Here is a 6747-nt window from a genome sequence, read left to right as displayed (position 1 = left end):
GAGGCTAATGGCCATGAAAGAAACATACTAAAAGTTGAGAGTAGTTTCCATTGTTTGAATGTGTGAGCTCCCCACTCCCAACCCAAGAACCTTTGCTGCCTGTAGTGGCTAGTTAAACATTGGAATGCAGGGGCTGGAGAGATGGCTCAGAGGTTAAGAGCATTGCCTGCTCTTCCAAAGGTCCTGAGTTCAATTCCCAGCAACCACATGGTGGCTCACAACCATCTGTAATGAGGTCTGGTGCCCTCTTCTGGCCTGCAGGCATACACAGACAGAATATTGTATACATAATAAATAAATAAATATTTAAAAAAAATTGGAATGCACAGCAAAGGGGCCTTGTCACCTTTGGGGGATATGCTGTGCCCCCCAGAATGAATCAGGAGGTTCCATAGCACTGATAGCAAGCACCCTGGGTGCTTTGAGTTCTTTGGTCTTTGGGGAATCGACTCCCTGCTTCCTTTTATGCTCTTGCTTCCTGGTAAAAGGTATCAGCTATGCCGCATATCGTGGTCCCGGTCTGCTCTCTAAGCGCTAGACCTCAGTTCACTAGCTTCGGGCAAGGGGCTGGAGGTTGATAACACAGACACAGAGACAGACTGACACACAGACCTTTAAACACTGATACCAAAGCCCCTCTCTATTAGCAGCGTGTGGGCTTAAATACACTGCAGTCAATGGCCAACAGGTGAAAATCCCATCCTCTGATCCTCTAAGCTAGGCACAGCTTCTAGTAACTTCAATTAGAAGGTTCTAGGAGAGAAGAGCAGCTGAAGGCCAGGACTTATTAGTCTCAACAAGTTAAACTTCACTATTAGTGAAATTCCAAGAAAAAGACAAAAGTAAATCCAAGGCCAAGATGGTTCTAGTCAGTGGTGCATATGTGTGTCTCCTCATTCACAAGCTGTTATTTAGGTATGACATGAGGTCATTTAGAATTCTGGTGGTGATTCTTGTGGATCATCTGAAAATAAAGCTCAAATGAACCTGGTGTGTGTGTGTGTGTGTGTGTGTGTGTGCATGTGTGTATTCATATTAGAAGTCAGAAGTCAATACTTGGTTTTTTTCTTCAGATACTTTCCACCTTATATTTTGAGACAGAATCTCTCACTGAATCTAGAATTCATTGATTTGCCTACATTGAATCTAGAATTCACTAATTTGGCTAGGCTGGTTGGCCAGCAGGTTCAAGATCACTTATATCAACACGTCTTTACCTCCCCAGTGCTGGCACCAAACCTAAGTTTTTACCATGTAGGGATCAGAACTCAGGAACTCAGACTCTGTAGCAATTGCTTCACTGACTGAGCCATCTCCCCTGCCCCTATTGTGAGATGATTTGTATTACTGTCTAATCTACACATACCTAAAACAGGACAGTGTTAATTTCTGCTTAGTACCAGTGTAGATGAATTGTTTCATATTATCTTTCACATATTAATTTATGTGTTTTTATTTTCCAAAAATTTTAGTTTGAAAAAACAAATTAATAAAGCAAGTGTGAACTGTGAGTCAGAGATTTTTGGTATGTTCTGAGGCTACAAGGATATTCAAGACAGAGGAAGAGAAATTTTAGCCATTGCCTCTTACTGGTCTTGTTCACCCCTGTGGACTACACTTGGCTTGACAGGATAGGAGGCCTATAAACATCTGTTCAATAAATGAAGGGAGGCTTGTCAACAGTTAATGATGTGTCTTTAATGGGTAGTGTGACTGAATCCTACAGACTACATTTCCCAGGGAAAGGAAGAGGAGGAGTCCCCTTAAGTTGGGTGGAGGCGAGGAGAGTGCATTCAGTGGGAACTGCTTTATAGTTTGGTATCTCAGTAGATCTGGAGGAGTGGGGTTGGAAGGCATGATGCCTAGAAGGGAGGGAAGGAAGGAGGAGGAGAATATACCAGAAAAGGGGAAGGTGTGCTAAATGAGCCTACACTAGTGGAAGCAAAAAGAGGGCGAGGAAAAGGAAACCTCTAGAAAACTAGGAAAAGTAATTTTTCTGCTTTTCTCTATGCAAAGACTACAGAAAAAGAGTTGGGCCTCTGACATAGAAAGTGTTGTGCTTACGGAGTGAGAGAGAATCAACAGCTATAAGAAAGGAGCTACAGGCCCGGAACAAAGGTTCTTCCTTTAGTAACTAGCAGCATGTCCTAGCCTTTTGCACCCCACCCCTCCAAAAAATGGAAAATTCATTGTTTGTAGGAGGAGGATTTCGAGAGATTTTAATGGAATCTTAGTTTATCTTCTTTCTAAATTAACTATATATGTTATCATTGCATTTTCGATAAGAATATAAGAAGAGTAAGCAGAAAATGCATTAAATTGGTTATATAGCTACAGAAATATTTAAGTGAGCGGTGAGCAACGCAGCCATGGCCAAGATTAAGGCTCGGGACCTGCACGGCAAGAAGAAGGAGGAGCTGCTAAAACAACTGGATGATTTGAAGGTGGAGCTATCCCAGCTTCGCGTCGCCAGGGTGACAGGCAGCGCGGCGTCCAAGCTCTCCAAGATACGAGTTGTCCGCAAATCCATCGCCCCTGCTCTCACCATCATTAACCAGACTCAGAAGGAAAACCTCAGGAAATTCTACAAGGGCAAGAAGTACAAGCCTCTGGACCTGCGACCCAAGAAAACTAGAGCCATGGCCGTCGGCTCACCAAGCACGAGGAGAAGCTGAAGACAAAGAAGCAGCAGCGGAAGGAGAGGCTGTACCCGCTAAGCAAGTATGCGGTCAAGGCCTAATGGAAGAACAATAAGGTGCAAGACTGACCAAAAAAAAAAAAAAAAAAAAAAAAAAAAAAAAAAAAAAAAAAAAAAAAATTTAAGTGACTTTAAAAAGCTAGTCTTTAGATTCCATTCATTCCCAGCAGACTCTTCCAATGTCTATTTAAGTTACTAATTATTGACAAAAGATAAAAGAAAGGGGAAAAAGAAGGAAAATTCATTTCCTCTAACTCATACCTGTCATTCATGAGAAAATCAAATATCTATATCCTGCAAAGAGCATTGCCTCCAATAACTAGTTCACTTCATTGAAAAATAGATAACATTTGTATGTACTTCAACAAATGAAAACAATGAATAAAATATCAGGTTGTCCTAAGATAAAGGCAATCACTGAAATTTTTGGATGGATATACTAACAGGTCAACTTAGCAGGCTACTCCACAGTATCAAATACACCAAATCATCAATTTGTCATTCTGACTAAACATATACAATTTTTAATTGTCATACCTCTGTAAAGTTGGGGAACAATGAATTTTTTTTAAAGTTGTATATGGGAAAGGAGTCATAGAAGATCTCAAAGGATAGTCTCAAGAAGTAATTAAAAAGAACACAAATAAAAAGAGCAGAGTCACAGGGAATTGGTGGCCTGTTATGACCTCCAAACAATTTTTCAATCAACAGTAATCAAGCAACAAACCCCAGTGCTCATATGGGGAGAACTCTTGGTCCTGAGTGAAACAAGAATTTCTGTAGCAAGTATCTTTTGTCCCGGGTGCTTTATTTAGATGCACAGGTTCTCTGAGAATTGGAGCTAACCCTCTCCAATTCTTGCTAAAAGGAGGCAGAGGACCAAATGCTTGCAGTTGCGTCGTGAATCAGCGTCATAGCCCCTTCATCTGACCAATATATCAGATCTACAATAGTGTGTCTCCACTGTTCCAGACTCTCTTCCCTCAAGTTCACAGGCACTCTCCACAGACACCTCTTCTTCGGCAAACACAGTCTGCCATTTTCTAGATGAGGAACAGGCACAAACCACATTGCAATAAATGATTTCATGACTCTGGTCCCTGTTTAATCTAATCAGGGTAGATATGGTTGATTACATGGACGAAAAGCTGCTGAATAAACACGCTTATTCAGGAGTAACTAACCATTAGACAGTATTATGTAATGTCGAAGTAGCTGCTTGGCTTAATGTTATGGTTTCCATGGAAACTACATCAGTGAAGAGTAAAAGAGTTAAAAATACTGCTTTTTTTTTCTTTTTTCTCCCCCTGTGCATGAATAGATTGCCTATATTCACATGATGCCTATGGTAGCTTTTAAAAAGTGTTGCACTCACTCAAGAGTTATCTCATTATTAATGGGTAAAAATATTGGGATTATCTTCAGAAAGGAATACAGGCTGGCATATCTTTTCTGAGTTATTTAGGGGAGAGAAATGATGCTTGAATTGATGCAGGCCACATGCATTTCACATGCACTGTTGCTTATTCAAAGCTTAGGTGCCCTCCCAAGCAAGGTTCATTCATATGCCATGAGGACGCTCCTCTTCCTTTCCAAAAACAAAGGCAGTGGAGATGAGAAAGGAAAAAGTCGGAGAGTTGCAGGCAAATGCTGAGCTCCGCAGAAGATGGCTCCCGCGGCAAGCGAAGATTAATTACTGGAGGGGGACAGCAGACTGGAGTTTGTGCTCTTCAGGGCTCCACAGTGCTCGCTGGCCACTGAAGCCTCTAGCAGCTGCGATTGCAGGAAGGAGCGGAGGGCACAGCGACTATCAGAACCCAGCTCTGCATTGTTTGAGGTGCTTGCTTCATTTTAATCCCCTGGGATAGGTGAGGAATAAAGTTAAATACATCAACTCTTCTGAGTCGCAAGTTTCACCTTAAGGAGCCTTACAGAAATTTGACTTTTTTTTTTTTTAAATAAAATCTCTGCTTGAAGGCAAATCTCCCTCTCCCCAAATTGCTTAACGAGTCCAGAGCTGGACACCAGAAATGTATTGTTTTCTCCCTGCACTCTTTAATACTGAGAACGTGTGTGTGTGTGTGTGTCCCTGAAGACTGGCTTTTAATTTTAGGTTCCATGAAGGTTCTTTTCCATCTGAAGGTGTTTATTTTCTATGAATCACTACTTTGTCATTCATCGGCAGTTATTCTCTGCATTCTCTAATGCAGAAAGCACTGTCATTGCAGGCGGAGGACAAGATTAATGTATTCACTAAAGAGAAGTTAAGTAAAATTTAAGCATCGTTAGGGCCTAATCTCTCTAACTGACCCACATAAAGATTCTTCGTTCTTTGGACTTTGGCACCACCAGTTTGATCAGAAAGAATAAGGCTCTAATGGTAACTTAGTTGTGAAGGTAGTTTCAGGGTCTAGCTATATACCACATTTGTTTTGAAAATGTCCCAACTGATAGGTGTTAAAGCATAGTATTCATTTACTGGTGTGAAAACTCATGTAGCTATCTCACACCTAATGAATTAGCCTTTGAAGGAATGTATTGGTCTGGTGTTCATTTACTGTGAAATGTACATATATGAATCCCCCAGTGTGCTGTCTCATCTGTTCTCTGGTGCTCAACTAGGGTGAAATCATTTTGTCCGCCTGGCCACTTAGTTCTAGTATGTCATAGGAGAAAAATATGTTCAATGGTAGTTTCTCAACAAAGTGGTAACTTGCCAAGATGTTCTCCTATCAGAACTTAACCAGGATATTCAGACACAGATAGGAACAAACACATATTTACTAATTAAAAGACTAGAGTTCAAGCTTATGTCTGTCAAAAGGTGGCCAAGTCCAGGTAAAGGTAGAAGCTGTATTCCTTCTATAGTGATGTCAAATCTAAAAGGTTCTGGGAACCCTTCATTCTAGAGATTCTTCATGTCTGACCTGGAAGGAAATGCAGGAAGTAAATACATTTGCTTTGAGCTCCTGAACTGCCTTTTGTCTCTCAGTGCTCATGGGCTTCCCTTGGTCCTCAAGACTCAGAGTTCAGGATGAATCGAAGGAAGATTTCGATTACATTTTCCACGTTCAGAGAACTTCTGCCTTGCACGTCAGATTCTTTAATGCCTCTATGTTCACTTCACAGAGGAAGAAATTTACTGCCATGAGCGATTGTCCTAGCTGTTGTCAGGAGGCCTCTAGTTAGTTCCCAGCCGCTTAGACCCGAAATAATCACAAAGAGAGTGTATTAATTAAATCACTGTTTGGCCCGTTAGCTCTAGCTTCTTATTCGCTAACTATCACATATTAATTTAATCCATTTCTATTAATCTGTATATTGCCACGTGGCTGTGGTTTACCAGTAAAAATTCTGGCATCTGTCTCCAGCAGGGCTACATGGCTTCTCCCTCTGACTCTGCCTCCTTTCTCCCAGCATTAAGTTCAGTTTTCCCCATCTATCTAAGGTCTACCTTGCTATAGGCCAAGCCAGTTTCTTTATTCATTAACCAATAAAAGCAACACATGGACAGAAGGACCTCCCATACCACCTAGTAAAGTCTCTCGGAGCCTCACTAGACACACTAGAGCATATTATATCCATAGGGAACTACTGTCTCCTCCAGACATTTGCAGATGGCTTTATCTGGGTTCATTTTTCTGGTCTGATGATTGCTCAGGCGACATTTCCACTTCCTTGATCTGAGTTACTTTTAGCTTTTTCAACAAGGTGAGGGTGGTAGGACCAAAAGGTTACAAAGTAGAACAAGGTTAAAGGGGAGCTGAAGTGGAAGGAGAAAGTAAACTAGGGAGGTTTTCTTGCAGCTTAGTTCAGGGTCTGGTACGTTCTCTCAGCCTGATAAGAACATATCAAATCAATGGGCTGGTGGGGTTTGAATAACTGTGAAAAATCTCACATACAAAAGCACAGGGTGATTATAATGTCTCTAGTGTTTTGAATGCTCACATAGAAATTCATGATTCTAACTTTAACATTTAACTAGGAAAGTGGAATGAAATTCTAATGGCAAATCACCAAAGCAGGCTGTGAGGTTTTCTATTCTGGGA

At 41.2% G+C, this 6747-nt stretch overlaps 1 non-coding gene and 1 pseudogene across 1 annotated transcript; both read left to right on the top strand.

Moving 5' to 3' along the window:
• The first annotated feature begins 280 nt into the window (after positions 1 to 280).
• On the top strand, positions 281 to 397 carry LOC130886245 (small nucleolar RNA SNORA68). Its single transcript, XR_009058230.1, has one exon. It is a non-coding gene; the product is annotated as a small nucleolar RNA SNORA68 (small nucleolar RNA).
• A 1972-nt stretch (positions 398 to 2369) lies between these two features.
• LOC130886206 (60S ribosomal protein L35-like) lies at positions 2370 to 2740 on the top strand (annotated as a pseudogene).
• The last annotated feature ends 4007 nt before the right edge of the window (positions 2741 to 6747 follow it).

The sequence above is a fragment of the Chionomys nivalis genome, chromosome 13, assembly GCF_950005125.1.
Source record: "Chionomys nivalis chromosome 13, mChiNiv1.1, whole genome shotgun sequence".
NCBI lineage: Eukaryota > Metazoa > Chordata > Mammalia > Rodentia > Cricetidae > Chionomys > Chionomys nivalis.
Note: the sequence above shows the minus strand (reverse complement) of the source record. Positions and strands in the feature narration are given on the sequence as shown.